This window comes from Camelus ferus, chromosome 9, assembly GCF_009834535.1.
Source record: "Camelus ferus isolate YT-003-E chromosome 9, BCGSAC_Cfer_1.0, whole genome shotgun sequence".
Classification (NCBI taxonomy): Eukaryota; Metazoa; Chordata; class Mammalia; order Artiodactyla; family Camelidae; genus Camelus; species Camelus ferus.
This window is the reverse complement of record NC_045704.1, coordinates 59995692-60023659: the sequence shown is the minus strand read 5'-3', so window position 1 is coordinate 60023659 and position 27968 is coordinate 59995692.

Here is a 27968-nt window from a genome sequence, read left to right as displayed (position 1 = left end):
AGTACATGGTGCCTTTCTCAGGACCTGACACAAAGCAGGTACTAAATGCTAGTGTCTCTTGGAATATAAGAACCTATTAAATTGTGCTTTCAAGTCTATAACTGCCATAGAGGCAGAGAAAGAGTTTTGTGGCCACCAGGATCAGCGTGGTTGCTGAACACTCAAGGGACCAAAAACAGGAGGACATGTGACAAAACAGAGTAGAATGTCAATTTTAGAATTGTGGTGCAAAGTATATGGCTGTTCACTGTACATTTTTTTCAACTTTCCTGAATGTTTGAAAATTGTTCTAATAAAACACTGGAGATTAAGTTAAAATAAACATCTGGTGGCCCCTCTGAGCTGTCATGGCCATGAACAGCCTCAGCGGAGTAAATGGAAATGAACTGTCCAGATCTATAAACCCAGTGAATGGGCGCTGGGGAAGTAGAAACGAAGGTGTCGGGTGCATTGAGGGAGGCGGAGGAAGCAGCTCTTTCCTGATGGGTGGACACGGTGCTAGAATCCCAGCTCACAGAGGGTCTTGCTCATGCAGCCAGGAAAGTTTACATCACTTGGAACATCTGGGTAGGACTTCTCCTGCCAGACAAGCCGTGATCATTTCCAGTTCTGCTTCCAGCCTGCCTTGGGGGAACAGCATTACAAACAATGACTCTGCTTTCAAAATGGAAAATTTCAGTCCCAGGATTTCAACTGGGACTTTTGGACTTTGTGAAAGGCACCACCCTCCTCGAGAGCTGTATTAAATGGTAAGATTTCAGAACTGCTGTCAAGTGAGTCTCAAATGTCCTGGAAATAGCATATACGTAACTACTGAGTATCGTGTGGGTGATTCATTGGAACTTTAACGTCTTGTTTTGGTTTAATAGATCACTCAGGACATCAGTGAGGAGAACGCTGCAGTCTTGATGCCAAACACAGAGTAAGGGATTACTATCATGGCAGCAGTTCACAATAAACTGAGTTATGGTTCCCTTAAAATTTAGTCAAATGAGACTATCCATGTATATCTTAATGCTGGACAAAAGTTGAGATATTTTAAATTTTATTGAAGCAAATAAACATCTGTTGAGCACCTACAAGCTACCAAGAAGTAGAGTAAATGCTCCTTTTTTTTTTTTTTTATAATACATGAATTGTGTAATTCCAGGGAAGTGTTATAGTCAGACCTCTGCAGGTACCTTTTCTTCCCCTGTACTTCTCTGTGAGAATCATTGTGTAGATGTCTTCATAGTCATCCAAGTATCAACTCAGGGAAAAGCTGAGACTCTATATTCAGTTGGTTAGGTGTTCTCATTATTCTCCAATTGTATTGTCTGAGTGATAATTTTTTAAATAGTTTTTGAAGTAAAAGTACCAAATGGTTTGGAAGGATATAAACTGAAAAGTAAAAACCATCTCTATGCTATATCCCCAGTCTTGCTTCCCAGAGATCACCCTGATAACAGATTTTTACATACACATTAGATGATTTTTATGCATACAGAAGTGCATATATGACCCAGATGTTGGCTGTCTACCTCGTCTGCACAGATGACTCTCATTTGGTCCCATGCCATGCTTGACACAAACTCAATCCCCAATCAAGGAGCATGTATAAGAAATCCAATCACATCAAATAGATTCTGATGTTTAAATTATTATTAAAGATTGATGGGACTGGGGAGAAGGGTGACATTGCCTAGGATCAGCATCACTCTCTTAAACCAAACAGAACAGAACTATGTTCAACATGTCTCTCCTCCACAGTCTTGCCAGCCATACTAGGCATTCTCCTCTTTGGGTCCCTGTTCACTATATCCTGCCAACACACACACACACACACACACACACACCACACACATACCACACACAGAGTCTCAGTAATTCCAGCCCAAGCCTGTTCCAAGGCCCCTGCATCCCCATTGCAACACTTACCTTCTCCCGATGTCTCCAGCTGAGTTGTAAGGATGTAAGTTTTACTTAACCAATCCCTTTTTGATGGACATTTAGGTTGCTTCTAGTTTTCTCTGGCTGTGTTAACCAATGTGATCATTAGTATCATTGAAGATAGGTCTTTGTATGCTTATGAGTTTGTTGCAAACTCTTAGAAGTGCAATGCCTGGGTCAAGAACATGTGCCTTCACAATCTGAATGTATTTTGACAAATTGCTCTTTAAAAAATGACCTGAACGTACACTGCCACAGTGTCTGGGAGCATCTGTTTCCCACACTTTGGCCAACACTGGGTATTGCGAAACTTTATCATCTTTACCGATCTAATGGCAAGAATAGTATCTCGTTATCATTTTAATCTGCATTTCTGTAATGATGTATTTATTTGCCATTGTATTTTTTTTTCCCTTGGATGTCATCTAGGTATTGGTACCAGCAAATCCATCTCCTTCTTGAAAGGACCTTTTTCCTTTGCTTTCAGGATGCTTCTATCTTTTAATTCTTCAGCACCTCTTTCTTGCCCTTTGCTGGCTTTTGTTCCTTTGCCTACCCCTGGACGGTTGCTGTCCTCCAGGGTTCCAGCCTCACCTGCTTCCTTTTCATTGTATATGCCCATTGCAATTTCTTCACCTCATCCAATAATAGTTACCTTTTATTGACCACTTATTACATTCTAGACATTCTACTAGGCATTCTAAATGCTTATTATAACTCTATGAGGTCAGCATTATCATCCCCAAGTTTACAAATGAGGAAACTGAGGTCACAGATGAATTTGCTTAAAGTCATACATACATGCCATCAGTAAGTAATGGAGTTGGGATTTAATGCCAGGGCTGTTCCTCTCTAGTGCACAAGCTCTTTCTATCACTCACCTTGTTGTGTCCTCATTTACCATCTACAGGGAGAGAGTCCCAAATCTATAGTCTCACTCCAGGCCTTCCTCCTGGTCTCCAAATCCAAGTCTTCAATAGAAATCTCAACCTGGACATCAGCAGGAACCTCAAATGCAACATGGTCCCCCATGAACCTGCCCTTCCAGCCATCCCTCTCCATGGTGAATAGGGCCTTCCAGCCAATCAAGCACCAAGTACATAGAAACAGCTCAGACACCTGAACTTTTCTTTCCTTCCCTCTGCTGCCCCTTAGCTCAGGGCCTTGCCATTTCTTGCCCCAGTGTCACATAATTCCTATTCTCCCTGCCACCAGGCTCTGTGCATTCTAGTTTATCCCCCTAGAGGTAGCTTTTCCAATAAGCACAATAATCCATAAATGATGCTAATGCTCTTTATCTTATAAGGCTCTTATAAGGAATAAATGAGGAAATCTATGTAAAATGTGTAGCACATGCTAATTCCTCAATAAACATTAGGATTCCTATCTTCTTCCTAAAAAGTAAATTCTGGTACCATAAACTCTTTTGACCTGCATAATCAGGTCAAAAGGCCCAATGGGTTCCAAGGGCCTGACCTTCCACACCCTCCTCTGACCTCACACTTCTGCTCCTATCAACCAGCTTTCTTACATTTCATGTCTGTGTGTTTGCATAGACTGTTCTGTCTGCTTGGAATCATCTTCCCTGCACTTACTCCACTGGTGAGCTCCTTTGATTCTTTAATGATGCCAGCCCTAAATTCCTTTGGTGGATTTCCTGGGCCCCTTCTCTGCAGGGGTTATGTTTACTTCAAACATTGCATTGCAAGTCCTAGTTTACCTGCCTATCTCCCTGACAAGTTGACAACAAGGGCTGTTTCCTATCTATCTTCATGTCCTCAGTGTATGGGACACAGGAAATGCTTTAAAAAGGTGTGTGGAATTAACATGTGCCGTGTGTTAAGGAAGCACCAGTCACACCCTCCTGTCTTCTGGATCAGTGCACTGCACTGCCTCTAAGTCCCCGCCCTGGACATGATGCTAAGATGCGTCACTTAAGCCCTCTGAAACCTCACATTTAGACCTACGTAGCCAGCCTCAGAAGTCTCTCAGACAATTAAGAAGGTCAAAGGACGTACATGAGAAGAGCCAGAATGCAGTTAAGATGCATGGAGATGTTAGAATTGCCAGCCACACCCAGGGGAGGAATGACCCCTGGAAAGAATGCAGGCAGGGGAGGCAGATACATTTAAGGTCACGTGTTATCCTGTGCTCACAAATTAACCCTGAAATATCCTCAGCTTAACACAACAAAGGGCTAGACTCACTCACAGTACACACCACCCTGGGGACAGGCTCCTGCTCTGCTGAGTCCTCAGACCCATACTGGTGGCATGTGGCAGGTTGGGGTCTCAGCAAAGCAGGCTGGGAAAGGACATCGACATGCAGGGGTGTTGTTAGGGATCAACACCTGTGAAAAATGGAAGCAGAAAAGAGGACTGTGCAGAGGGTGGAGCTGACATGCAGTGCAGGCCCAGCAACGGCCGTGGCCTAACCCCGGGGGGCTCCTAGAGTGAACAGCCTTTAGAGCCACCCCAGGTTGGGTCAAGATGGCTGGATCCTTATAACTCCGTGTCAGCCGGGGGTAGACCACGGGCGAGGGGATACTTACAGGGACTGACCACAGAAGGCTGTCTGTGGGCAGCACTCCAGCCCCTGGGGCAATAAGTCTTTCCTGGAAGGGGCGTGGATAGTGCACGACAGAGCAACCACGCAGAGGATCCACATCACGTAGTGGCTGCTTCCTCAGAACACACACCAAGGTACTCAGCTTGGGTTCCCTTCCAGAGGCCGATATTCAGCCCAAGATGTGAGCGCAACTAGCTTGTTTGGGCATATGGAAGGGAGGCAGGGGAGGAAAGGAAATTAATGTAGAGTGCTTTAAGGAACAGGATGCTGCTGGAGAACCGTACAAGACGGAAAAGAACTTGCCCGGAGTTGTCCCACTCCCAGGGGCAAAGAAGGGGTGGTGTTTATCCACCAAATCCTGTGTGTCATTATGCAAGGTCCCTCCTGCAGGCAGTTCCCACCTGCCTGGACCACTTGGGCAAAGAGTTGCAGGTGACTATGGGAAGAAGCATTGGTGCCAACGGGAAGGGGGAGCACCAGGCGGATGTAGGTCGAGCACTAACAGAATCTGCCACACCAGGGAGGAGAGAGCTGGGACAATCTCTCAGGAATATTATGTTACCTCAGCCCAGGAGGGACACATTCACATGCCCGTGGGCAGAGCTAGTGGCCTGGTGCTCCTGTGATGGGGCTGGGAGGAGGAGGCTGCCCTGCCCCCAGACAGGGAGGGAGAAGTGGATATTGCTGAACCCTGATAATGTCTACCAGACTGCCACTCCTACCTACCAGCCGTGTGTGATTAAGAAGTTGCTTTATCTTTCTGAGCCTCAATTTACTAATCTGTAAAGTGGGGAGAATAACATCTATGACATAACAGTGAGAAATGGAACTAACGCACATAAAGAATCTACTGCAAGGTAGCAGCACTGGTGATGTTCTGGTGCTCATCTTGAGTCATGTGACAGGCTCATTTATTCATTTTATTATTATATGTAACAACACGTATATTACCTATACTCTTTATGGATCAAATATTACACTAAAATAATAAAGGACACTTGCTTGACATTATATATTGTTGAAATTCTAAAGCTAATTTCAATTATGTAAATATTTGAATCTATAACTATTTTAAACATGCATTTATATATTTCTAAATCGTCTGTCACAGTTTCTAGTACAGAGTGAGCACTCAGTTAGTGGTAACTATTATTACTTAGGAAGTCCTGACAATCAGTCTCATAAATCACAGGCCGACAATGGATCTGAAACGTGAGTTACGCTGATAAATCATCAGCTCAAGGGTCTGCTTGGAGAGGAGAGCTGACCTGGGCCTGTTGATTCGCCATGTAAACACAAGTCATGGTAATTTACTAACAGCAAGACCTATTTCCTGCCGAGCACTTCCAGCCCAGGCTCCAGAACTAGACACAGGGGAAGAGGTCAAATATACTCGAATGGAACCTGTCTCCCTTTCCACTAACTTCTGAACGATGAGAAGCTTGCTTGTTGCAATGTCATCAAAAAAAAAAAAAAAAAAAAATGAGACATGGAAATTTCTCACCTGCTATAAGCTAGACCGAGCTTTTGAGATGCAAACCATATCCATTCTCAGAGGAGAGCAGTGAAATGGAAGAGAGAAGTCACTCTTCAAAGAACCATCCCCCTGCCTTCCCCCTACATACACATGCTAAGCACACAGAGCTTTTGCAATCTGCTACGAAAACAGAATTTTAAAATCAACCCTAGTCTGTTCTCTCAAATCAGAATTTAGAGGAAAATGGATTTTTCTAGGGTGAATTTGTTCTCCCAAATTAGTTTCATTGACAGACACACACACATCCACATTCACACATCCACACACATGTCCAAATCCACAAACGAGTCTTCCGTTAATAGGCCAAATATGGAACGAGCGAGTTCACCCCCAGCAAGAAACGGGCAATATTTATGAGGACAGGCTTGATGCTGCATAAAAATAAAACTCACAGAAGCCAGCAGATGGCACTTAATCATAATTTTTCCTATGATTTCTATTAATTGTTAAATATTCTTCATTCTGTCTTCCCAGTAAGATGGATGATATGCTAATATGGCATAGTAAGTAATGTTTTCCCTTTGAGATATTAAATAGGCTTGTTACATAAAATTTCCCCACCTACATTATTCCAAGATGCATTTTTCTCATGCACAGATTTATCATATCACGGTATGCATATGCATGCCCATGTATCTGTGGGCTTCCAAGCATGCAGCACGTTTGATGAATGTATGAGGTAAAAGCAAACACCTCCATGTATCTCCAGAAGCAAACCCAAATCAAGGAACGGTTGTTCCTGAAACAGTCCCATAAAACCATCTAAAGCACATTGTCTGCCAGAAATAGAAATGTAGAAATACCTCAGGGAGGCCACTTGGCAATTTCCTTCCAGGCTCCTATTGCAAGCATTAACAAGGTGACTGACCCCTTCTAGGCTGTTCCACCTCACCTGCCAATTCCTTTCCTTTCTCCCCTCCCCCCATTTTCCCTCCTCTGTGGCTCTCCTGCCTTCGCCCCACACTCCCATGGCACCTCAGCCTCTTCTCATGTCTAATTCCCTTTCCTTATTCTGCTTTTCCTGCTTTCTTTTCTCTCTCCTTTTCCCTCTTAAGGGCCAGTGTCTGTTTCCCAAGTCTTGGGAGGACAGATGCTGTACCAGTCAGGGTTCTTGGTTCCTGACACCAGAAATTGACTCTGCTAAGCAGGAAAAAAAAAAAAATATTGGAAAGCCATCAAGTAGTTAACAGAATTGACAGGAAGCCCGGAGAATCTGGCTCAGCCGACGGGCAAGAACCAAAGGAGACTGGCACCAGGGAAGACAGCCAAGGTCACAACACTCAGTTGGGACAGTGCCATCAGAACCACAGCCACCAGCCACTAACCGCCACTGCTGCCGCTTGAATCTACTGAACACGAGTGCACTCACTCTAAGGGCTTGTTTCGTTTCCTCTGGATTCCTGGTCCAGGCTGGAGAACCCAGTGCCAGGGCTGGGAGGACACGCCTTGTGAGCTGCTCTCCAAGAGCAGAGCTGTAGTTCTGGCTCAGACTAGAGTGAGGTTGGGGTGCAGAGCCCAGGCGCTGGTTGCCTAGCAAGAAAGCAGGAGAAAGCGGGTCTCAAGAAACACTTGAGCTCAGGAGATACCAGGTGTCCCAGACACCACTCTTAAAATCCTCCCTATTCCTGGTGCACAGATGGAAAGTTCTGTACTCCCAAGCTGAGCGGGAATAACTCGGGGAAAAGTAATGCTATTGGGCAGGATACAAATCAGTTACACCAGCTCTGTAAAGAGAAAATCTAAAGTGAAATTCAGCTGATGCTGTAGCCCTGCGTGGTCAACTCAGTTTTTCCCAACTCACTTTGTCCTCGACAGATCGGGGGCCTGCGGTTGCCAGTGTGAGCGCCCTTTACTTTCAGGGTCTATTCTGCCAACTTAAGCTCCAGCTCCTAAGGACTATTCCTTTGACCTCCCACATCTTAACCCTTCATGGAACAAAACCAACTCCGAGCTCCTTTCTAGGGATGAAATTTGTAACATGATTCCTGGCTTGGTGCAGGGGCCTCTTCTCTCATCGGGCCAGCTGTTCCCAATTATGAGCTGGTTTGGGTAATTTGAGAGTTTGGAGGGTGTCTGTGCAGTAGGAGGAGGGTTTCCTAAGCACTTAGCTTCCCTTAGGATCCCAAGCCCAACTAGGACTAATGGATCCTTTAATATTCTGAATTATGAGGTGACTTTCACTGGTTTTCCAGAAAAAGGAAATAAAATATATGAATAAAATCACTTGGTGGCGTGCCTGATAGCCACTGCCAACGCAGAGTGAAAAATTAAGGCAGCTGTCTGTATCATTCAGGCAAATCTCCAACTGCGCCTCCAGATCTTGGGTGATTGTTTCAATTTTCCTCTGTGTTTTAACAGAGTGGGCCTGTGTTGCCTCAAGTTTCCTTTGTGATAGGTGACACCCAGGCAAGCCTTGGGGGCGGGATCTCCAGCCCAGTTTTAAAGGGCCACACACACACATCTGAGGTCAAGTTTATGGTTTGGGGGGTTTTTTCCCCCGATTTAATGTTTATTGAGCATCTATTACACCAAGGCAATGCAAATTCTGGGAAATCAAAACTGGATAAAGCTTATTATCTGGTAAGATGAAGCTCATAGAACTAGGGGGCATTTTAAGGCGCAGAAGGTAGAGGAGTCAGCCCTTGGCTGGAAGGAGCATTTTGTCAATGACATTATTTAGAATCGCCATGGTGCATGGTGATAATTCAAACCAGGTGGCTTTTAGTTGGTTTTATTATTATTTTTCAACTCTCTACAGACTAATATGCTCCTTATTGCCTGCACCTGGACTGACGTCTCCTGCTGGCCCCCTCACCAAACCCTCCTGCTTCCAACCACTCCCCCTGATGAGGTAGCATAGCCACTCTGAGTAGAGGCAGGACAGAAAACTGACATTTGGAGACGTGACTGTCACTGGAAAACAAGTGTCCGTAGCTGAGTGGGCATGAGTTCCATTGGCAGGTCAACGTCAATCTTAGCTGCTTAAACTTGATCTTTGTGGGGCCTATCTGGGGCCTGACCCTTATCCGCACCCCGCCACCTTCAGTCATATCAGAATTTATAAGCCAGCACTTCTTTCTCACTAAGTTATTATTTCATATCTTTGGACCCCAGTGTCCTCATGTGTAGAGTGTGGCTGAGAACAGTCCTCCATGGAAGGATTGTTGTAAGGATTAAATGGGAGAACACATGTGAAATCAACGTTAGTTGTTATTTTATCATTACTCTATTAAAAGATATTACAACATGGTGCTTAATTCCAAGGAATATTTTTTTAAATCTTTCCATAAAGTTTAGTTCAAGCTTGTGAATTACAAAGATCATGAGCAATAAGGAAAGAGACAAAGCCCAGGAGACAGAGAGAGGTATGCACCCAGGCCAGACATGCAGGTGTGACTCAGAAGGACCCTTGCCTGGGCCCTGCCACCCACGCTGACCCAGGAGTGTCCAGACAATGGAGGGGGTACCCTGTGGGCCCTTTCCTCACCCCACTGTTACCCATATTCACCACCACTCGTTTCTTACCTAAATTATTACACTGATGATTGCCAAATGGTGACTTTCTAATACCATTATATGTGTATGGACTCATAGGTTATTTTACTCAGTGGGTTATCACTATTCATTTTGATCCTCAAATTGTCCCAGATTTGATCAATAGAAGCCCCTTCAAGATGGTTTCTGTGTCCTTTGGACACATCTTCATCACTCTTGGAGAAATTCTTTACCTGCTAGTACAAGATGTTCCAGGTCCTGACACAACATTGTAAAATGATTATAAATCAATAAAAAATGTTAAAAAAATAATAAAAAATAAAAGTAGACTTTCAGAAAAAAAAAAAAAAAAGATGTTCCAGGTCCATCTTGTTCTCTCCCTGCCCCAGCCCTGGAATCAACCATTTGTCCAAGGAAACCAAGGTTTCTTGTAGCAGGGAGTGGTGTTGAGAACCAAGATCTGAGCACTAAGTATACTTCTTGCCCTTTGGGGTGTCAGTCATCCTAGATTCTTCCACTGGACAGAGCTGGAAAATATATGTGTACATGTATACACACACATATGCATCTCTTTTCATTTATCTATCCATCTATCTATGAACCTAGACCGCAGTTTTCCCTGATAGCTCGTTTCAATCCAACACCATGTAGTCCATCTCTCTTTCCCCCTTGCCGTATTTGTGCCTCTCTTCTCCAACAGGGAAAAACCTGTTCCCACCATCTCAGCCTACCTCTGTGTAGCTGATCTCTTTCACCATGAGGTCATGCCTCCTGGCTCACCCTTCCTCAAGCCTGCATCCTCCAAACTGGCTACCTACCTCGTTCAGATTTTTTGATGAAAACAAAGGAGAAGGAAGCCAATAAATATTTTTCAAAGACAGGAAGAGAAAAAAAGAGAAGGGAATGGAATAGAAATGAGAAGGAAAAGAATTGAGTTACCTTTTGATCCGCATTTTTCAAAGAGCACTTTGGCAGATTTGCAGAGAAAGAATTGAAGGGGAACAAGGATGGATTCTCCTCTGACTCCTCTTGGCATTCATAACGCTTGGTAGCAAGCTTTCAGAAAGGCACTACATAAATATTTAGAGAAGGAAGGAAGTGGTAGAGGGGAGAAGACAAAAAGAAGGAGGGAGGGAGGGAGACCAGAGGCTTCTCCACTCCCCCCCGCTGGAGGGATACACCATAGATTAAATTTGGGTTTTTCTTTTCTGCAGTGGGTGATGCTTCTGTCTATAGTCAAGGACAGAAAATGGCATTGAAGTGTATCTTCCTCGTTCTGTGAAGTAGTGGTTTCCTGCAGTTGCTTACAGAAATGTAGGCGTGTTGGACCCATTGTCTTGTAGAAGAATCATTCTGAAGTGGATTCTCCTTGCTCAGTGCCAAGTCACTCACAGCCTATTTTAGTTGTAGAAATGTAGGACAAATGGGCCCTTTCTCTTGGGAGAATTTGTAGCAGGGTTGTTTTCTTTTTTTCCTTCCCTCTCTCTCACCTCCTTCCTAGTAAAAAACCTTTCTCATTCTTTCATATACAGATTTGGACATTCTGGAAGTGGAGGACCTGTTTGCCTCCAGGAGAATTCAGTGCCTCCCGGGAGGAGAAGGATTAAAGTCCAAGCCCCCCCGCTCCCTGAGGTTCAAAGTCTAGAACATATCGCTCGGTGGCATGACTCAGGTGCTGGGCAATAAAGTTCCAGGAGGCAAGAGAGCAACAGGCGTTCCTAGCCCTTGGTAGAGAGCTTTACCAGAAGGCCAGATCTTCAACAAGTCAGATGGGTCCACCGGGTGACAAAGGTTGGCACCAGTCCTGAACTTACTACATTTGGCCAGCCTGACACCAGGAAGTGACTCTGTGTGTATGTGTGTGTGTGTGTCTACAAAAGAGTTGGCTGGTAAGAGCTGTAAGCCAGTGGTGTTCTGTAGCTGGCTCTTAATGGCTTGCAAGAATTGTCTGTTAACTTTTCAGAAATTTTGCAAGCCAGTCATTAAATATAGCCATTATTAAAATTAAATATGTAAAGTTTCCATTAAATTATCATATTAAATTACATTATTATATTAAACTTTCAATTAAATTATTATATTAAAAACAAAGAGAATAAATACTCAAAACCAATCATTTATTCATTATTTTCTCACGTTTTACTATTACCTATGCTCTGGAGGTTATCTGCATCCCTTGCAGCTGTATGGTGGAAATTTTTTCGTAACGGTGAGCTACTGTGTATTCCCAACTCTGCATTCAGTGCCGTCGCATTGGTAGCTTGAAATCAGTCATGGTGAGTGTATTCATACCATGGGAACTGGCAAACTCTATTAATCAATACTCCCTCCCACCAGGGGAGCCAGTCAAACATTTAAGAGCCCACCCCTGAGTATAACCCCTGAGAATTACTCATTTGTTCTGTCCTTACTGGCTGAAACCAGCTAGGGTGTGTGGTCCTCATGACTGAGCCTACTAGGAGAGCACACATGGGAGGATCCGGAGAACCAGACTCAGGTGCAACCACTATTCTCCAGGCTTGAATGATTCTGGAATTGCTTCATCTTCCTGAAATTCTTACTTTCCAACAGAGAGACTCAACCACTGATTCAACTTTTCTTCTACCCGGTTTCTGAGTCACCTTGTGGCAATATCTCTCCTTAGTCCAAATCTCTGCTGTTGTTGTGTCCATAAGATGCCTACGATCTTTTGGGGAAGCAACAGAATGAGGGACCCCAGGATCTTTCTTCTGAGCAGTCCTGGCAGTTTGGTTGAAAGTATCCATCACTGAGCATAACTCTAGTGAGTGGGCTTGCTCTCAGAAAGATATTTTTGCATGACAAGGCAGGCCATCCAGGAACCAGTGGCTGATACGAGAGGAAGGGACTTCACACAGCTTCCACGTTTTGAATATGATCCATGTTGGCCGAGCTGTACTGAGTGGCCAGCATCTCTCTGCCCAGAGAGCACACTAAGAGAGACCCAACTGGACTGGACACTTGTTTGCACTCTGGGACCCCTAGGCACAAAATGATGGCTACAGATTTAGAGGGGGAAAGACTGACTTCCCCCTTTGGACTTCCTGCTATTACCAATATATGGAGTGAGGTGTCCTGGGAACCAATTAGGCACATGATTGGCATCTCAAACTAGGGGGGAAGGGCATAAATTAGGAAATTAATAAAGAGCACCAAATATTCTCCCTTAGGCAGCTCCTTGCACAGTATCCTTCATCTCAGTTAATGATATCTTCATTTTCCAGTGGCTCAGACCTTGGTGTCATACTTGACTCCTCTCTTTCTCTCCCAAAGAAAATTCAGTCCATCATCACCTATACTTTCCAAAGAATCCAGAGTTCAACCTCTTCCTCGCCGGCTGCTGTGGACACCACCTAGATCCAGACCACCACTGTGTCTCTCCTACATGGCTGCGCAACGCCCTCCGCCCCTTAACCTCATCCCAGCCGCTTTGCCCTGGTTCATGCTGCCCGAGCTACACTCACCTCTGAGGTTCTTGACTCTCCCAGACACGCTAACACTTCAGGGCCTTAGTAGTGACTGTTGGCTCCCCGGACACACTTCCCCAGGTAGCCACATGGCTACTCCCCACTGCTCTTAGTCCATATCTCAGAAATCATCTTCTGAGTGAGCCTTCCCTGACCACCCTAATCAAACCTTCTCTGTTTCCCCATACTTTATACTCCCCTTTTCTACTTTATTTTCTCTTATTGGCTTTTATTATTATTTGCATATTTATCTTTCTCATTGGCTATCTCTTCCACTAGCATATGGATTCAAGAAGGAACAGATTTTTATTTGTTTTGTTCACCTCCATATTCTAGAACAGTACCTGGCTCACAGTAAACGCTCATTTCAGTTATCTGTTGGTGCATCATAAAGCGTCCTAAAATTGGTGATTTAAAACAACAGCTCATTATAATCTCACAGTTTCCTGGGTTGACTGGGCTCAGTCAGGTGGTTCTTTGGTGGGATTCTTTCATGTTTGTAGTCAAATAGCATCTGGGGCTGGAGTCATCGGAAAGACAGGACTGACATGTGATGCTGGCTGCTGGCTGGGAGTTCAGCTGGGTCTGTGGTCTGGAGTGCCTACACATGACCTCTCCAAGTTCGTTGTGGATAACGTCTCTGAAGATTGGCTTCCACAGGATTCAATAAGTATTTGTGGGTGGAAGGAAGGCAGGAAGGGAGGGGAGAAGGTAGGAGGGGAGAAATTACAAACTTTAGAAGGAAAGAAATGAGGAAGTGTAGGAGGGGGAAGGAAAAGAGAGAGGGAGGGAAGAATGGAACTCAGCTTCCATTTCTGGGTGCAGGGTAGCAAGACAGCCCTGGAATAAAACCCATCCTTCTCCTGCCTCTCCTTCCCATCTCTCCCAAGGAGCACAATGACCTGGCTCGGAAGCAGAAATTCGTCTAACACTGCATATCAGAACTGGAGTACCCTTGGCAGAATCTTTTACAATTTGTACCCCAAGTTCAAATTTGATCCCAGGCATCTTTCCAAGGGGAGAACAACACAGCACTTTATCTTGATGTAGCTCTTTCCCCTTAGTAATTTCAAAGCAGTTTTTATAAACAAGCACTATCATTGTACAAGAGAGGAAACGGAAGGGACCTAGTAATATTTAGGTAACCAATAGCAAAATCATTGAATTGCTGTTATACTGAAGTGATTAAATAATGATGTGGCACCAGAGGCAGGCTGCAACTGTATCAAATTAATAAAATATAATTTGGAAGAACTCGAATATTAAAGTTACCCCATTAAAAACTGAAGTCAACAGGGGATCTTAGAAGTTAAGAAGTAAAAACAAATTTACACCAAACTAGATGGAACAAAATTTAAACAATTGTTAGGTTATTAAGAATGGATTTACTTTGAAAACAGTTTGGAAGAGTTGAGTCATTTTCCAGAGCCACAGATATTCTGTGCCAGTTGTGCAATTTTTTTCTAAATCAATCTAGCAGACAGTTGTCAAGTAAGGGGGCTTTGCAAACAACCTCCCTGGCAAAAACCTAGAGAAGTAAATGAATCTGGATTTCTGAAGCTCCGGTGTCCTAATACAGAGGTATTATGTACCTAATAGGTACAGTTCTCTCCCACTATCCAAAAGTAGAGCATTCCTAGGAAACTTTCCTAAATCAAAATGGTCTAAAGCAAAAAGCAATTACTTTATGACATATCTTGCCAATGGATGCACAAAATAAATTGAGATAAAGCACAGATGCTCCCAGACAGAGTTCACAGCTAGGGTGTCTTGATGCTGAGATGCTGAGGGTGGTTCCCAGGGAGGGAGCTTGGTGGTGCCACTCTCGCTGCTACAGGCATGCACTCTCTCTAACACAGCTTACTGCAAAATAGTTTTTCATAAAAGTGAAAATCCTCTTTGGATTTCTTTTGGTTAGTGAAGAGAGGTACTAACATAAGTCTTTCTTAAAAGCAAATGACATAAAGCAAATTTTTAAAACTGGGGGGGTGGATCAGTGTTTCCTAGAGATACTAATAATTATGTAGATTGTAGTATAATGAAATGTGAACACCCAGAGCATGGGGTTCTCTGACTTATGTATCATAGGGCAAGTTGGCATCATGTTTATTTCAATTCATGGCCTCTCTGAACCATTTTTGGTCTTCAGCCTCCAAAATATGCTCATTTTAGGGAAATTGTGATAACTTAAGAAAGTAATTTCTCATGTATTAATTAGATTTGAGACCAGGAGGTTGAACTCCCTTAATCTTCTCCCCTGCCAGGAGAACAAATAAACAGTGACTTAAACAACACAGAAGTTTATTTTTCTTTCATATAAACCTAGATAAGTAGTTCATGGATTGGTGTGCTCTACAGTATTAGAGACTCAGATTCTTTTTCCTTAATTCTCTGCTTTGCATAATCTCCAGTTCCCAAATCATCTCCAGTTCTCAAATCATCTCATGGTCCAACATGGCTGTTTTAGCTCCAGCCCTCACATTCCCACTCCAGCCAGGAGAAAGGAAGAAGAAAAAGACAAAGAGAAGAGGACGTCGCCTCCCTTTGAGAACACTTGCTGAAAGTTGCTCACACTGCTAGTTACATTCTGTTGATCAAACCTTAATCACATGACTTTACCTGACCAGAAGCTGAATCAGGAAGACCGAGAAATGAAATCTTTCCAGCACCATATCCAGCCTGGATAAATATTAAGGGTTCTAATACTACAGAATTGAAGAAAACTAATGTTTTGGGACAATTAAGCAGTCTCTGCCATAGTTTATCCCTTTGACATCCTAAAAGTATATGTGCACCCTTCTTTCCCCTCATAGGACACAGTCCCTCCCCAAAAGAAGAAACAGCCAGATCTTATCAAGGGACTGTCACCAGCTCAAAATCAAGCTCTTTGGGTGATATATCGTCTCCTAGTTTGACTGCAGATATGATGTTATAAGATCTTGCAAACCACAAACTAAAAGACGTTATCTGTACCCTATCACACTACGTATACAGTGATGGAGTAAGAACAGGAAAATCATAATGAAAACTGCCATTCAGAAAATAGGGAATCCCCAGAAGTCAGTCTAAGACAATTACCAAATCCTGCTGAGCAAGAGTAGAGGAGACTGTCTTCTGAAACAGAAGAGCTCAGCCAACTGTCCTCTGGGAGGTTCTTCTGTGTCCATAACCCTGCATGGCCAGAGCTGAAGCGGAAGCAGCGAGCACGCCCTTTGAAGGCTGCACGGCTTTCAGAGCCTATTTCCTGCTGAAGCAGCTTTGGAAGCTCAAGGGTTGCTTTAGACATTGAAGAGTCACAGGCTTTTGCAGGCTAGGCTTATGGTGTCTCAGGCAACGCAATTCCCTCAAAAACTCAATAGGCATCTCTTCCCTGTGTCTTCTATCAGTTCCATGCACGAGTAACAGCAGCTAAAGATCTTGTCTAAAAATAGTTTTTAAACCTGAAGACTTTAACAAGTTTATACTTTAGAGCACAGGGAACTGTATTCAATATCTTGTAGTAATCTATAATGAAAAAGAACATGAAAATGAATATATGTGTGACAACTACTACGCTGTAATAGTTGACACAACATTGTAAACCGACTATGCTTCAATTAAAAAAAAAACAAAACCCTGAAGACTTATGTCTTTGAGGTGTAGACCTTTGTCCTCTGCTTACCACCCCCCCACCCCAGTTTAATGGCAGTTAGTTGAGGCTATCTGAAACAGTAAATTTGGGGAGGGAAGCAACATTTTAAATTGGATATTAACAGCTAAGCTATCACCCATTGTCTGACAGAGAGCTTTTAATGGCACTTACCTGAATGAAACTTATTGCAGCTTTAGAGCCATTCCCTATAAATGCATCTTTTGGAGGCATAAGACCATTTGCCTTTTTCACTTTTAAATTCCGAAACCACTGGACTGCTAGTCAATTTAGATGGCAGGCCCAGGGCAGAAAGCACATCCCTCGCCACTCTTCCCAACATTTAAACAATTGGATAGATTTAGCTTTATTTTCCTACTCTTCCTGTTGCCTAAGGATTTTAGGATTTTGAAACAATTTTGTAACCCTACCCCAATTCCAAATCCTAGTACCGATTTATGTTTTAGCTGAGATAGGCGAAATTGCTACCAAAAATAGATCTAAGAATTTCATCATGCTAATACAAAAGAAACAAACTTCCCTTTTGTGTAATGGTCCAGGATAGATGCCCTAGACGCTTAGGGTCTCAGGCCACCTGAGGCTGTCTTCATAAACAAAGCAGCCATTACAGTGGACGGCTGGGGCTTCTCTCCTAGACTTTGTCCTGGTAAGAAGCGTTGATGGAGCCTACATGCAATCTACACAGCAGGGAAATAAATTTTGCTAGGGAGTCAAAACTCAGAGTTTTCAACGAACAGACTTTTATGTGTGTGGCAATAGGGCACCTGAATTAGACAATGTCCATTCCCTAACTGAGAAATTGACTTCCCTCAATCCCTCAGTCCGACCCCACAGTCCCAGAGAGCTACTAAGAGCTTTGCACCAACCTGGGTTCCCCCTGCTCCCATTATTTACTACCTCTGTGACTTTGGGCAAATTACTTAACCTTTCTGAACCTCTGTTTTCTTAACTGTAGAGTACAGATTGAAAAACTAAATTACCTGTTGTACAAATACGACTATATATATACATATATGTAAATGTATATGTATGTAATGTACATAATAATTTTATAATGTATATGTGTATGTATACACACACACACATAAAACGTTCGGCATTTAGTGTTTACTAAATGGTAGCTATACTTATTTAGGAGCTTGTGGTTAGGAGGTTAGAACTTGGGTCTTAATTTGGACAGATCTGGGTTTGGATCCTCACACTGCTCCTTGCAAGTTGTGTCACTGCTACCTCCAAAAAACGAAAAGATCCCAGTCCTTGTCTTGCCTGAAAGACACGATTACAGACGGGAGATGGAGTGCGTTGTGTATCAAAAGATTTTTAAAGGATTTATTTAGAAAAGGAAAAGTAAACCTCCAAGAACAGGAGGCGGGCTGGTTCACGGGAGGAAAAGCGATGGTTTTTGCTCCTCTTTCTCTTATACCCTCGCTTACAGGTGGTCTCTTGATTGACTTACGGCTCTTGCCCCTGGAATGCCTAGTCATGTTTGGCCCCTTTGTGCATGTTCTTACATGGTGTACACAGAGAAAGCCATGGAGGGTGGTGCCTAAACCACAATGTTAATTATATTACAATGAGCATTGTGTCATATCATGTTAAGTTTTTTTTGCTACCAGGCAGTTGTGGCTGTCAGGTTCTAACTGGTTTCTTGCTGGCACTCATTTAGAAGTAATGTCCCTTTATGCTAGAGGCGGGTGGGATGGCATCTTCTGGACCATCCTCCCTCTCCTCCACCAATCTGTCCGGTGCCCCCTCTTACCTAACTATCTAGCACCACCAGGCGCAAACTCTCTCCTTGTCAGTTTCCTCTTCAGTTAAATGGGGATCATAATACCTGTCTCAGAGTGCGGTGTGAGAATTATACACAAAAGAGCAATTAGTACATAGCATGGTAATTAGCACATAATAAGTCATTCAGTACGAGGTTATCACTTTTATTCTTTAATATGTTTCTTTATTTTTAGCAAAGCTTTACATGCAGACAAAGAGTCCTGTAGTTTTGCAAAGGATGTTGTGAAAAACAGCAGCTGCTTATCGCTTCCCTTGCCTGCCCCCCAGGAAACCAGTTTAGTTTACCATATTGCCACTTATCTCCCCATCTCTAAATAATATTCATTATATTACATTTTGTAATAATAATGGTACCTCTTTTCCCCCAAGCGCACAACATAGTGATTCAATATTTCTAAATATTACAAAATGATCACCATAGTCTTATTACTGTCTGTCTCCATACAAAGTTATTACAATACTGTTGACTATATTCCCCAAGCTGTACATTTCAGCCCCATGACATTTATTTTATAACTGGAAGTTTGTACTGCTAAATCTCCCTCACCTATCTCACTCCTTCCCCCAACCCCTTCTCTTCTGGCAATTACCTGTTTGTTCTCTGTATCTATGAGTCTGTTTCTGTTCTATTATATTTATTCATTTGTTTTGTTTTTTAGATTTCACATGTAAGTAAAACTTGATGGTATTTGTCTTTCTCTGACTTATTTCACTTAGCATAATTTCCTCTAGGTCCACCCACAGTATTACAAATGACAAGATTTCATTCTTTTTTATGGCTGAGTAATATTTCACTATATATCCATTGAATTATTCATTCAATATTCCCACATCTTTACCCATTCATCTTTCAATGTGTCTCGGTGTGGACCTCTTTGGGTTCATCTTGTTTGGGGCTCTCTGTGCTTCTTGGACCTAAATATCTGTTTTCTTTTACAGTTTAGGAAAGTTTTCAGCTATTATTTCTTCAAATAAGTTCTCTTCTCCTTTATCACTCTTTTCTCCTTATGGGACCCCTATAATGTAAATCTTAGCATGACTGATGTTGTCCCAGAGGTCTCTAAAATTATCTTCATTTTTAAAAACTATCTTCATTTTTAAAAACTATCTTCATTTTTTAAAATTATTTTTTTCCGTTTAGCTTGGGTGATTTCCACTTCTCTGTCTCCGAGTTCTCTGATCCTTTGCTGTGTATCATCTAATCTAGTGCTGATTCCTTCTAGTGTATTTTTATTTCAGTTATTTTATTATTCAGCTTTGTTCAGTTCTTCTTTATATTTTCTAACTCTTTGTGAAACTTCTTACTGGGCTCACCCATTCTTCTCCCCAGTTCATTGATCACAGTTATGATCACTACCTTGAACTCTTTATTGGGTAGATTGCTTATCTCCACTTCACTTAGTCCTTCTTCTGGGTTTTTATCTTGTTCCTTCATTTGGAACATTTTCATTTGTCACCTCATTTTGCTTAATACTCTGTGCTTATTCGTATGTATTGTGTAGGTTGGTTACATTTTCCAGTCTTGAAGAAGCGGCTTCATGCAGGAGATATCCTATGGGGCCCAGCAGCACACTCCCTTCTGATCACCAGGGCTGTATGCTCTAGGGGTAACCCCTGTGTGGGCTGTGTGTGCCCTGCTCTTCCGGCCGTGCCGACTACTGTGGGTGTGCTAGTAGGTGGGGCTGGCCCCCGGCCCTGCTGGCTGGGAGGCCCCACCTGGTGTGAAAGCTGCTGGCCCACTGGTGAGCGGGACTGGGTCTTGGCATAGCTGGCTGTGCAGTCTGGGTGGGGGCTAGGGGGAGTGTTCCTGGAGCTGATGTCTGCCTGAGTTTATCATTTTTGTTTTTATTTTTTTATTTCTTTCTGATTAATATTGCAATGTATGCTCAACTAAGTTTAGAAAATACAAAAAGTTAGGAAAGAGAAAATTAAAATCAACTGAATGCCCACTACTTGGAGTGACACTGTCAATATTCTGTGATGGATGATTTCACTGCAGTCTTTCTTTTCCTATCAGGCTATTATTTTTTAAGGCTGTGCACCACGGGTATCCTTTGATTCTACACACAGGCAGTTCCCCACTCTATGTTATGAAAGGGAAACCAGAGGTCTCTACCAGTGTAAAAATAACTCCCCCATTAGAAACAAAAGGGATCATTTAATATATACCGAGTTTCAAGGAAAGAGAGGGTAATCCTCCCTAAATTAGTCTAGGTTTGTTGCCACCTTGAAAAGAACCAAACCTGGGGGCCGGGGGGCACTGGGATGATCTAGGAGGGTGGGTGAGTCTAGGGCTCCTGAAAATTCTGGACCAATTCACAGTCTTGCCTCAGGCTAGTTCTGCTGGGGAATGGCCAGTGCTCATTCCAGTCAATAGGGCATTCTAGTCACAGAGGGGTTGTGAGATTTGACAGAGAGCACAAAGCAAGAAATGCAGGCAGAAACACTTAAAAATTACAGCTTGGCAGGGGGCAGAAATAAAGCCCCAAACTCTGGATTCACATATTCTGACATACCCAGTCAAACTGGAACAAAGATAAAGATTTAAATTGGACAGCTACCATTCAGGACTTATTTCTTCCCCAATGTGCTGTGCGGAATTGGCACTCAAGGACTTTTTTTTTTTATAATAATCAGTGATAATCTGATAACAGAATAACAGACCAGTTTGTCATTTTTAATTTCTATACCTCCCCTTACTATTATCACTGCCTAGACATTTTGCATTAGCCTTTAAAATGTAAATTTACCTACAGCTATTCATTCTGCCTATTCTAATGCCTGTCAAACAAGAGATGAAAGGAAACTGTACCCAGGCAACTCTGAGATCTTCATCTCAATCAGTAAAATCTTCCGTGGAACCTTGCACTACTCAAGCAAGACAGATCTGAGCCCTTGATATGGTTGGAAAATGTGACCTACTTTAAAACCCAGCAGTGTGTGTGTGATGAAACGAAAGTGAATTGTTTTGCTGAAATCTGACACTAAAAATAGGGTACTGGATCCTTCCCCTGCTGGAAAAAAAAAAAAGGCATTAAAATGAGTGTGTGTCTGTATGTCTGGGAATATGTCTCCATAGCAACCATTGTCCCACCTCCCCTATCAACAGCATTACCCCTCTCTACAGAAAGAGGTCATATGAATGCCTTTCCCAGCACCCCTCCCAATCCCTTACTCCATGAAATCTAATTAAAGAGTGAAATGAATTTTCGTGATGGTTCTAGAGGCTGGGAGAAGTCCAAGGTTGGGGTAGGGGGTGGTGAGGAAGGATTGCTGAGGGAGGGACAGGGAGACCTGCCCTTCCACATTGGAGCGGCAGCTCGCGACTCTGTTCTCATTTTTAAAAAGAGCCACAGCTCCCACGCTGAGAGCTGCAAGGGAGTGATAAACCTGCCATGCGACGATGTTATTACTTTAATGGATACAGGACTAGTTGAGCACTTTATTTCCACCAGGGCTTTTTCCGTTGTATCCTCTTCCCTTTTCACAACATCCAGTTTTCCTCAGACACACCTCCTCCCCTTTATTAAAGAAACTTGTCCCCATTTCTAATCCCACTCTTAGAAGGAAAAAGAAAGCATCACTTGAGATAATAGATCTGTCTTTAGAAGGAGGCATGTGAGATAATCACACTTGTGAACGACCCCTGCCCCCAACCTCACTCTATTTTGTAAAGATTACAAGCCAGAAAAGAATAGGGGGTGAGGAGTGGTAGGGGTTGAGGAAGACACTCTGGGGAGATTGAAGCTGATTTGTGCAAATGAGCTTGAAGGGTCTTTTTTCAGCATTTGCTGAGGACTCCCTTCCTGCTTTTCAGCAGCTGCCTCCCCTCCTTCCTCCTCTCCCCACCTTTAGTGTCCAGTCAGCAGCAGCCTCAGGCACCCGCCCCCACTCTGGCCACCCCTGCCCTTGGCTGTCTGGGCATCTGTTTCTCATTCCTGCATCCAAACGTTTTCTCCAGGTTGGATGTCACTCTGGCTTTGTGCTGCTCGGGGTCCCAGCTGGAGCAGAATTGTCCTCACATGAGCATACAGTCAGGTCTGGGCTTGTCCTACTGGTAAGCAGGAGGCGGGTGGCAAGAAGGCGGTGGGGCCTCCTGGGGAAGAGGGAAGGGCACGCCGCACACAATATCCAGTCGGTGCACTGACTCAGCGGCAGAAGGTGGGGCAGCGTGAAGAGCAATGCAGTGTTGTCACTCAGACTTGTCTCCAACCTAATGGACCACATGTGAGAGGGCTGCACACATGCGACAAGTGAAAGCCATACTCTCCCCAGGACACGGTGGCAGGACACAGAGGAGACTGACACGGGGCAGCTGGCCTGTGACTCTGGGCATCCACAGGGGACGGCACCAGCTGTGGCATCTGCAGGAGCTGCCACCTTGACTGCCATTTCTGCAGCTTCAGCAGCAGGTGCCTCTCTGTCCTTGGAAGGGATCACCAGCTTCTGCACGGTGGGCAGTGGGCCTCCAGCTAGCGTGGTTGCCAGGGGCAGGTGGGGGACTTCCCTTTTGCCAGTCTACTGAAGCAGTGAGGACCCCTCACTTGCCAAATACCCTTGAGGCATCCTGGAAAAACTCAGAGACCTATGAGAATGGGTTATGGTCAAGCCAGAGAAATTCCTATGGCTTTAGTTTTTTGCCCAGGCCAATGTGGCTTAGGGCATATGACAGATATACAATATAATCACAAGAGCTAATATATACTGAGTGCTCACTCGGGCCGGGAGTTTTTCTAAGCACTATACATACACTAACTCACATAGACTTACAATCACCCATGAAATAGACACCATTCCTGTCTCCATTTGGCAGGTGAGATAAGAATATGCTCAAGGTCATACAGCTAGAAAGTGGCAAAGTCGGGTCCCAGCCCAGATGGCTAGCAGGCAGCGCCCACGCTCCTGCTCGGAGTGCGATCTTTTCGCTGGATGACACAGACTTCCAGTCTTCATCAGATCATCTTCATTTTTTTTCGAAGTACTTAGGAATTTTTTTGAACACCTACATCATTATAGAAATAATATAATTTAAAGCATATTTAATAAATAAATAAAAATTTTTAAAGTGATTACAGAAATAGAAGCAATAAACTTATTAGAAGTGTTGACCTGGAAAAAAAAAAAGGAAAAAAAAAAAAAGAAGCCATGGAGAAACTTACCACCCCAATGCAACCAATTTTACACATGCCTGTTTCTTCTGTCCATGCACTCACGTGTTTCACGCAGCGAACATGTAATTCTGTGTTTTTTTTAAGTGTAACATAACATTGTAAACATATTTTCATAGATTATTTCCTCACTCATTTTAATTGCGGTAGCACTTGCCTTCAAGCTGATGTACTGTAACTGCCTTAGCCAGTCCCCTGTTTCAGATATTTAGATTGTTTCCAGCTGGTTTCAAAAGGAAAAAAAAAAAAACAAAATAAAACAATCTTTGCTCCCATTTTTTCCCTTGTATTGACTACTTCGACTGTGTTTGGACAGAGGAGAGCTGCTCATGCTGTGGGTTTGGAGCCATCGTGATACCCTTTGGCCTGCGCTCAAGGTTTCCTCAGAGGTTAGAGTGTGTGAGCTGGAAGGATTTGGTCAGGTGCTATTCATTACTGAAGGACCTGGAAGGAATGAAAGAGTGAATGGAATTACATTCAAAATATTACCGCCAATGTGCTCGAAGCCAAGCAGGCAGAAGAGCCAACTTGCAGAAGCGACATTTTAAACTTGGTAACAGATGGCTCACTGGTCAGAGCTCAAAAGGCCAAGGTCCCTTAAACTGACAGGATGCAAGCATATGAGTCAAGTGTCCCCACAAGCAGAGAAACTGCCACCGTCCGCTCACCAAGGGCCACGATGCCACGTGCACGTGCGAGACGTGAATTATTTCTCCTCCCCAAATCTCTGCTATTTCGTTCTCCGAGACTCACACAGAGACTTTTAAAATTCTGAATCACCACAGGATACATTCCCACCCCCCCAGCTCAGCCCCTCTGGACTTATGGGAAAACCCCAGAATCTGGTATACAACCAGATGGGATTCAGCTTAAACCCTGGTTGAAAATGACCCATCACCCCATATCTCAAAAGCTCAATCCTGGACACCAAGTCCGTCTAGACAGGAAAAGGGGCTTCTCCCTCAAGGCAAGCTTTGGCGGGAGGGCATCCCTCTCAGGCTCTGCTGGCCTCGCATGTGGGTGATGCTGAGAACTGATACATCTTTAACCTTTGTGCCCTGGGCACCTCACTGGCCTATCCCAGTCCAGCTCTGCTCTAAAGCCACAGCAAGGCTCTGGCTTGATCATTGCCACCCACCTCAAGCCCACCTCCCTGTGAGACCCTGAAAACTAGTTAAACTTGTGTTCCCGACATTGGCCAGTAAAAATAAATGGGCCACATCCACCAAAAGGTAGCGGTCATGGGAAGCGGACAGGCTAACAGGCTAACAGGCTTACTGGGACCAGCTGGAAAGGGTAAGCCCATGGATGCCAACCAACCGCCACCCCAAGCTTATTGACAAGTAAGAGGACCAGACAACCCAGAGCATGACTTCAGTGTGGACAGGCACTTGGGTTTGAAAGCCTGCCGGGAGAGTTAACATTCAACAGCTGTGTGCATTCACACTGCTGAGTGCCTATTACACAATATTATCAGACCTTCTCCTACGCAGAGTTGCAGTATTGGCCCACCGGGTGATTCGCGCAGTTCCAACACAAGCCGCCAGAGAAAGGAAGCTATCAAGTTCTCGGTGATGAGAGAAATTGTAGCACATGGTGACAGAGGAAGACAGACCGGACATCTTTCCAGGCTGGATCAAGAGAAAGCTTTGACAGAACGAGACGGTATTCCTTTATTTGAAATGTGGCAGGTCTACAGATCTCTGTGGATGGAACAGTGCCGTGAGTATTCCATCCCTGAACAGCTGGGAAAGGAGAGAGCTGGGAAAAGCGAGGAGGGAGCCAGGTGAGTTCATGCTTAAATAATAGATTCTCTTGGTAACAAAACCGTGGAAAGGGCTGGGGCCAGCCCTGGGTCTGGAGATAACAAGCACCTCTTGCTTGAGTCTCCACCAGCTTCGATGTCCTCATATGCCACCTTAATGAAGTCTCTGCCAGGAGCAAGACCCTTCAAAGCTTTCTGGTTGTCTGAGCCAGTGGCCTCCAACATGGGATGTGTGTGCTGATCTATTGGGGTACAGAAAGAAATATCAGAATTATCTTTAATAATTATCTGGCCACTGCCTTAATCCTATGCTTGACAAGGTTGTATAATGTACTTCATCTATCAGTGCAGCCGTGATGAGTATTCATGTTAACAAGGAGAGCTCAAAAAAAGGTCATACTAATGGACTGTATGATCAAACACGTTTGGAAGCAACTGGTCTAAGTAAGAAGCTGAAACTCCCTAGCCTGATGTTCAAGGTCCTCTGTGACTTACCTGCCTGAGCTCCTGTCCACTGTTTCACCTCTCAGGCCACCCCCTGCAGTGAAATGGATCTGGTCATCCAGAGATCCCTGGGGGAGGGGTGGGTTGTTTGTTTTTATACACTGTCTTGCTTCTGGCTCTTGGCTGGTTGAATGCCCACAAAATGGCATCATGTTTACCTGGATACTTGGCGCCTCCAACCACTTTACTAGCAGAAATTCCAGTCCTTTCCAGGATACTCCTTCCTAAATAGGCTCCCCAAGTGTAACCACTAGGTTTGTGATTCTCAATGAAACACAGCCCCCCTCTGTCTGCTGGGGAGAGGTAGTGACTCAGGTGTAGTCAACACTCATGGACAAACATTACAACTGTGGCCTCCCCCACTTGTATTGCCCCACATCACTGGCATTATCACTAGAGGCCATCACATCACTGGCATTATCACTACCTGGGCACCCAGCCACACCAGCCTTGGTGGTAAGACCTCAGCAACACAAGATAAAAATCATTCCAGGTGGTCCAGTACTGAGATCCAGAAAACACTGCCTCCCTCTGCAATTCACTGAGTCAGGGGTCTCCCAAAGCACACCCAGTTGGGTGGAGGTAGCTGCATGTGTTCCTGCAGTTTGTACACTGCACCATGGGTCCAGCCAGGCAGTGGGTCAAGCTTTTAACCTATTGACCTTTTCCCCAGGGACCCTCCCAAGCAGACTGCATTTTCCAAACATGGCAGCCATACTATCCCGTCCCTCACGCTCTTCTGAAAATGCAACATTCTCTCCTCCCATCCACTGGTGAGGTCAAGATCCCCTCCCTTTATTTGGGAGGATCTTTGTGACTGCTTTGATCAACAGAGTTGGGTAGAAATGATGGTGTAGGTCATAAAAAATGCCACGCACCTCTACAAAAATCTCCCCAGGTATTTCTTCATTATCTGTGGCACCTGCCACGATATGGGCCAGACGAGCTGGGTGACTGTGGGCAGGTTGCCTATGTTCTTGGAACCTCAGTTTCCTCATCCGTAGAATGGGGGAAATATTAATGCCTATGTTGTGAGGATTAAATAAGGCAATGGTTGCGAGTGCTTAGCGTCATGCCTGGCATATAGTAAGCACTTATGGTTAGCGATTATTATCACCACCTGGTGTTTGGTAGGTGGCCAATTAACATTTGGCTGCTGATTAATCAAATGGTGCTGTGCACAGACTGAAAAGAAGATGAAGATCCAAGTCGTATCCAAAGGCATAGAAGGTTCTTGGTGTCCTGGTTCTGGTAATGTCTCCAGACTCAAGCCTTCTTTGCACCAGCTACCCTGTGCACACCATCATGTGATGTCCCTCCACTGTGCAGCCCCCTGTCCCCTCATCGTCTTCTCTGCATTTTCTCCCAAACCCCATAGTGCCTCCAGGCATTTGTTTTTGCAATTCCCTCTTCTTGAAGGACGCCCTTCAACTCCTCATTCCTGTTTCAACTAATTTTTGCTGTTACTTCCCTTCTCAACCTCAAGGGCACCCCTTTCCTGACCTCAAGATTAAATAAAGTCCTGCTTTCTGCTTACCTTATCATGGTAGCTTACTGTACAACTGCCTGCTGGTTTCTGTCTCCCCCCATCACCCGAAGCTCTTGGCAGAGAGGATTTATGTACTGTTCCCCATTGAGTTCCCAGGGATTAGGGGTTCCTAACCAATACTAGGGATGTGAAAAACACTTGTTGAACAAATGGTTGCAAATGAATAGTCACTTAAAGAAAAGCTACATATGGTTCAGAAGCATCATTTTAAGAAGATAGAGTGCTGTATAATACATTTTGAAAAGAGTTCCATCAAAACAGACTCAAATAAGTTCTTGGCACTTCATGGAGTAAGTAAGCTTCAGTTATCTGGAAAAAGAATTTGCTTGCAATGCTTTCGCGGAGGATGTTAAATAAAGGAGAACGTTCTTTCGTTGTATTCACCAGTCCTGCAAATAGAAAAGCTCCTGAGAGGATGGGGTTGGGGAGGTAAGCCCAGGTAACTCCCACAGTGCAGGGGTAGAGCCTGGAATACTTCGCTATGCAATGACTATTTGATGACAGACTCATGGAAATTTAGATGTGAGA